We start from the raw sequence: 5,963 nt of genomic DNA, 5'->3' as shown, positions 1-5,963 counted from the left end.
ACTCCCAAATCTATAATTTATAGAGCCAACCCTCGATTTTCCTTTTTCCTTTTTTATTTTTGTTTTGTTATGAAAACCACCGTCGATTTCTTTTTTTTTTAACAAGACTCGTTCTACCTACAAAACTTAATCTTTGTTTGTCCAAAACCTATACAATTGGGCTTTAACTGAGTCCCCCAACTTCCAATTTCAACTTTTATTCTCTCTCTAAAGGGAAGAAAGAGAGATATTTTTTTCAATTTTAATTAAACGATAATTACATTATAGTGTACTTATTATCTAAATATGTACCCAAACTACTATTTAGGTTATGAATGGTAAAAATGGTTTGAGGAATGCGGATCAAATGGAATTCATATTGCGGTATGGTTTAATTGTGATTTGTTTAAGAAAAAAGCATACTGCATACAAACTTCGGTTTATCCAAAATTAGCTAGCGGTTGAAAACAAAATATAAATGGTACATTATATCATGAATTGTGTAACTACATGATCCATATGATATATTTATATTTTAGAAACTAAAAATACGTGATATTAATATAATCTTGGATCCCACTAGGTTCCAATTCGGCTTCGGATTTTCAGTTAATTCATGTTAAAAGTCAAAAACTTTGAGTTTTCCAGATTAAATATTGGATTTTTTTATTTTTAATTAAAATTTATGGATAATTTTTTATAATTTTACATCTTTTGGGATATAAAATATTCTACTAATTTTTTTTAGGTATTTTGATTTATAATATTATTTTAACGTTATTTGATAATTTTAAAAACTAAACATAGTTAATATTTATAAGTATAAAAATTTGGTATCTATTTGGTCTCGGTTTCAGTTTATTTTGGTTCTGGTTCTTTATTTCTAGATATTATTTACTCGGATAATTGGTAAGTTCCAAAAAAAAAACATATTTAAAACATAAGGTTCTGATTGGTTTCAGTTTAAACAATAAAAGTTGAAAAGAAAAAACTCAAGTTAAACCCAAAAAGTAAAATTTTCCAAGTAATTCTTTTTAGTATATATAGAAACTGTATTTTAGATATATAGTTACTTAAGTTAAATATAATTAAAATATTCACATGATATTATGTAACTGAAATTGAAAAATTTGTATATGCTTTATTTGTGTATAATGTTGAATTATTAATAAATAACATGTATAATAAACAATATAGTTGCGGATACATATAATATATTTATATTTTACAAAAAATAAAAATATTTTTTGTTAATATTTCCATGTATTTATATTATAGATTATAGATTAAAATATTATTTAGAAAAAAATATTAAAACTTATCAATAAAAGGTGCATCCTGTCAATAGTATTATATATATATATATATATATATTTATATATAAGTATAATTAAGTAAATTATTTAATCTGTTAAAATATCATAAAAATCAAGTAAATAAATATAAATAATTTTTATTACTTCATACAAAGTTAATTAAATATATTTTCATTGTAAGAGTATATTTGTTAAATATGCATATGTATTGAATATGATATTAAATTTAATGTGTTTCTGAGGTTTATACATTCGATATATTTGTGTAATAATCAGAAACATAAAATAACAAAAACAAATTTTATAAAAAAATTATTTTTTTTGAATAGTCAAAGAAAACACACTATTTTGGTTTATTGTTTTTCTAAGTGCGTTTTACTTCTAAACACTATGAATCTTACACTGCACTTATTATTCTATATTTATATTTTTCTCAATAAAAATATTTATTTTTATTTGATTTTGTTTTTTGCGGTAAAGAAAGATACACAGACACTCTGTGAATCAAATAGGTACATCTGCATCCAAATGAACGACGAAAGACGGTTGAATCTTTTGCACTCCGCGTTAGTTTGTCCGCCTTTGTATTTTGCATTTGTGAAACATGGATGATTTCTGAGCTAATAAAATTTTCCTTGAGTGTCTTGATGTCTTCCAAATAGGTTGTAAGAGCTGGCCATTATTCTTGTTTCGAAACCATCTTCACCACTTGAGAATAATCTATTGCAAATGTAACCCGAGTCTGACGTAAATTCTTTATACACTCCATTGTCCAGACCATAGCTCCTAACTCTACATGAACAGGGGAGATACTTGCTCAGGTATTTCTTGTTCCCATCAAACCATCGAAACTTGGTAAAGTACTATACCAATCTTGTCCTGAAAAGGAATCATTTTTTTCCATGAGCCATCTGTAAAATACCAACGTCCTGGGAAGGCTGGGATAGTCCCAGACTCCACATGTTGTGTGTCCCTCTGCATGTTCGGTAGTTCTGCCTTTGCTCACAATGTTGATTATGTTTTCGCAATTCGCGGAGTTTCTCTTGGATCAATATCCAGATTACTAAACATTTTATTATTCCTTGCTTTCCAAATATATCAAAGAATCCAAGCAAATTGATGGTCATTCATTTGTGGAGTGACCCTCCAAAACAAATGATCCATATTTGTGAATAAAGACCCAGTCGGAAATATATTTGGGTTAGATGGGATCTTTGAGAGTGCCTAGACCTGAAATGTGTGGGAACCGAATTCGCACCGTCGATTTCCGTTAAAATAAGGAAACTAGGAAAACCCTAATTTCCCAGAGGTCCCGAATATCTGCTAATACCACACGCCAAGCAATCAAAACACGAACAATAAAACGAGAAAAATAAGAAATCGAAAAAAGAGAGCAAAAAGAGTCTTATTCCGAATCCGCCTATGAGCGTTACAACAGGGTAATAGCCTTGTCTACGAGAGCTGTCGGCGAGATCCATAATTCGAATGACCTAAGACTACGAAACCCTATATGAGTCGCAGCTCGAATAACGAAAACGGAAAATTGCCTAAATGCTTTAAGTGCTGTGTTGCTCTGAAAAGTTTTCTCTTTGTGCCTCTTGCCTAGAACTCCTTATATACTCCTCCAGGGTCGGTTTGAGCTTTCCCCCTTCTGCCCTTAAGCCGTCTTAGGTGAAAAATGGATATATTCCAATTTTTCCGATCTTCTAGCTTATCTGCGGAAACTTAACATTTTTTTCTTTCGCGGAAACTTATATTTATATTTTTTTTTGTAAAATAAAAATATAAACCTTCATAGAATCTATGGGTTTGATTTTAAAGAATCGTAAGTGGGCTTCTAGTCGCGTTTTAGGTCTCATTGGGCCGTATTTCGACATAAAACGTTTATTACGATTTCTTTTCGATAAAAACAAGTTCTCGCGGTTTTTATCGTAAAGTTCCAACGGTAACTTCGATCGGAACGTGCTGGTTCGTTTGCTGCGTAACGACCTTGTTTCGATGTTTTCAAGCGTGTTATCAGTTTATCGGTTTTTAGTTTCGACGAACAAATCGTTATTAGAATAAGATTTTTCCGCAAAGTTCATCGTAAAAATTCTTTTTGCGAAGATATATTTCAGTAAAAAATATCAAAACTAATTTTTCGGATGTTTGGATGTTAACTTCGTCGTAACCGTTTTTGACCCCAACAGTTAGCCCCCCAGCCCGTTAGAATCGTGGATTGCGACGAGATTCTAACGTTCGGTTTGGCAACTAGGCAAGATAGGTGCTTTGGACGAAGTTTGTGTCCGAGAATCCGCAGTCAAATAGTAACTTTTGATGCCTATAAGAAGGATGGTAACTTCCTTTATGGTTTTCACACCTTATTCTCATAAGTCTCTTTGAGAAGAAAACAAAATTTCTCTCCTTTCCTCCCAAACTTCTCTTTTTTTTTTAAGTTTAAAAAATGTCAAGCAAGAAAAGAACTTTGTAGAAAGGTACCTCCCGCGGTTCTTCGTCCAAATGCGTTCAAGACGACGATTTTCTCGTGCCAAAGGCTGACCATGTCCCTTACCCGATTGATCCTGCCGAGCGCGCGGCATATTGGAAAGCGAGACATAGCTCGATCATTCCTCCCGGGGAGAAACCATTCCCCATGATGCATAAGCGTATGGTCGATGTCGGCGTGCCAAGCAGAACCAACGGCGACTTCCTTAAGAGGGTTCGAGAGTTCTGCCAGATCCCAGACGCAGTAGAATTCCGAATTCCTTGCGAAGGGGAGAGGGCTGATGATCCCCCAGATTGTTACTTTACTTGCTACGAGATGTTCTCGGTGCGCTGCCGTTTGTGGTTTCCGATTCCCGAAATAATAATCCGCATACTGGACCATTTCGAAATAGGGATAAGCCAGCTGCATCCCAACAGTTATCTACATCTCGTGAGCATCGTGATCCTGAGCTACGAGTATGGTCTCACTCTTACCACCGATCACTTCGAGGCGTTGTTCAGATTGCAAAAAGTCGAGAAGCCGTATATCTTCTGGTTGACCCTTCGGAAACATATGACGGTGATCAAGGGACTCATCTCCAACTGCAACATGTGGAGGAAAATTTTCTTCTTCGTTCGCATAAATGCTGCGTCCGTCGAGGAAAAACGCATTCCGATGTTTCGAAGCAAGCCGAACAGAGACCCCTTCATCAGCCCGATTCATCCATTTCCTGCTGACGTGATCGAGATGAGGGACCTTATGTGGAATGGTCCGTTCTACTGGAACTTCTTCACGCCAAAGAGAGTCCGCAAAGCGGTTAGACGTGTGCATCCCGAACTAGATATGGGTGCGGCCGATGTCGAGTCCGACCCAGAAGATCCCATCCCGAGCGATGTTCCCGCGGAGTGGATGAGTACCAGGTCCTCTAAAGGTAAAGGCATCGATCTCGGTGATATCGAGTTTTCCGCAGACGATTTTTTTCTTCCAGGATGGGACCCGGATCTCGCTTTTGGTGATGGCAGCGGTTCGAGTGAGGTACCCATCCCGGATTTCGATGAATTTTTCGATGGCCTGCCTTCGAATTTCAACCCTCCTCCGTCCGTGGATGGATTGGACAGATCCGCGGTGGTTGCGGAAAGGTCTCGCATAATCAACGGGGTTAGTCGCTTTTGCTTATAAGACTTTACGCATATATATATATATATATTATATACGTTTGATCGTTTCCGCAGGGTCTGAACATGCTTGGTTCAGCGCTTGAGACGAGCCAGAGGTAAAAGATGGTTTATCGCTTTAAGGCGGACAAAGCAGAGAAGGACCTTGCTCGGATGCAAAGTGAGATTTTAGATCAGGAATCGAAATTCGCCAAGGATCATGCCAAGGCCGTCCGTCGAGCGGAACGAAGAGGTTAGAGAGAGGTCGTCGAGGAGATGAGAAACCATGCTTCTCAATTCCAGACCGAGTATGGCAATCTCAGTGATGCTTACTCGCTAGTGAGCAATTTTTGCGAGTGCCGAGGTTCAGTTGGTACCCTCCGGAAGACGCAAATGGATGATTTCGTTTTCAAGGACGAGATGGAGACTATGGAGGGAGGCATGAACGATTACGCCCATGCTGAGGCGCTGATCCCCCCGATTGACGGGAAGATTCAGGGATTATGGGATCCCATCCTGGTTTCTCCTGATACGGAGGAGGTTGCGATCGACGTTTCTGGCGATGACGAGGAGGTGGATTATCCTGCGGGTGTGTTTGGAGCTTCGATGTCTGGAGATTTTAACTTCGATCTATGAGGATCGAAGTTGGTGTTTAATGGGAAGGATTCCCCTTATCTTGAGTTCGTGACCGAGTGTGGCCTTTATTTATCTATTTCTAGCCGAGTGCGGCTTTTATTGTCGAGACTTTATGCGGGCCTGTTTGGCCGCTTTGTATTTACCGGGATTGGCCGTTAGTGGCTTCGAATCCCCGCCGCTTTTGCGGCTTTTATATATGACAAAATTTTATTTGAATTTCTTTACTTAAGAATGTGTCTGAAATAAATATGAGTTGTCGTCTTATACTTACTTCTGACGAGGCATCCAATCTGTTGGTTTGTTCGAGATGTAGGTTTTTCGTAAAAGTTAATGTGAATTTACATAAAGATTAAGATATGGACGGAGAGACATGTTTTAGGATCTCGTATCATTTTTAGATATCATGTCTTGAGA

The sequence above is a fragment of the Brassica oleracea genome, chromosome C5 (genome assembly GCF_000695525.1).
Source record: "Brassica oleracea var. oleracea cultivar TO1000 chromosome C5, BOL, whole genome shotgun sequence".
In the NCBI taxonomy this organism is placed as follows: domain Eukaryota; kingdom Viridiplantae; phylum Streptophyta; class Magnoliopsida; order Brassicales; family Brassicaceae; genus Brassica; species Brassica oleracea.
The sequence above is the reverse complement of the archived record's forward strand: the minus strand, read 5'-3'. Positions refer to the sequence as shown.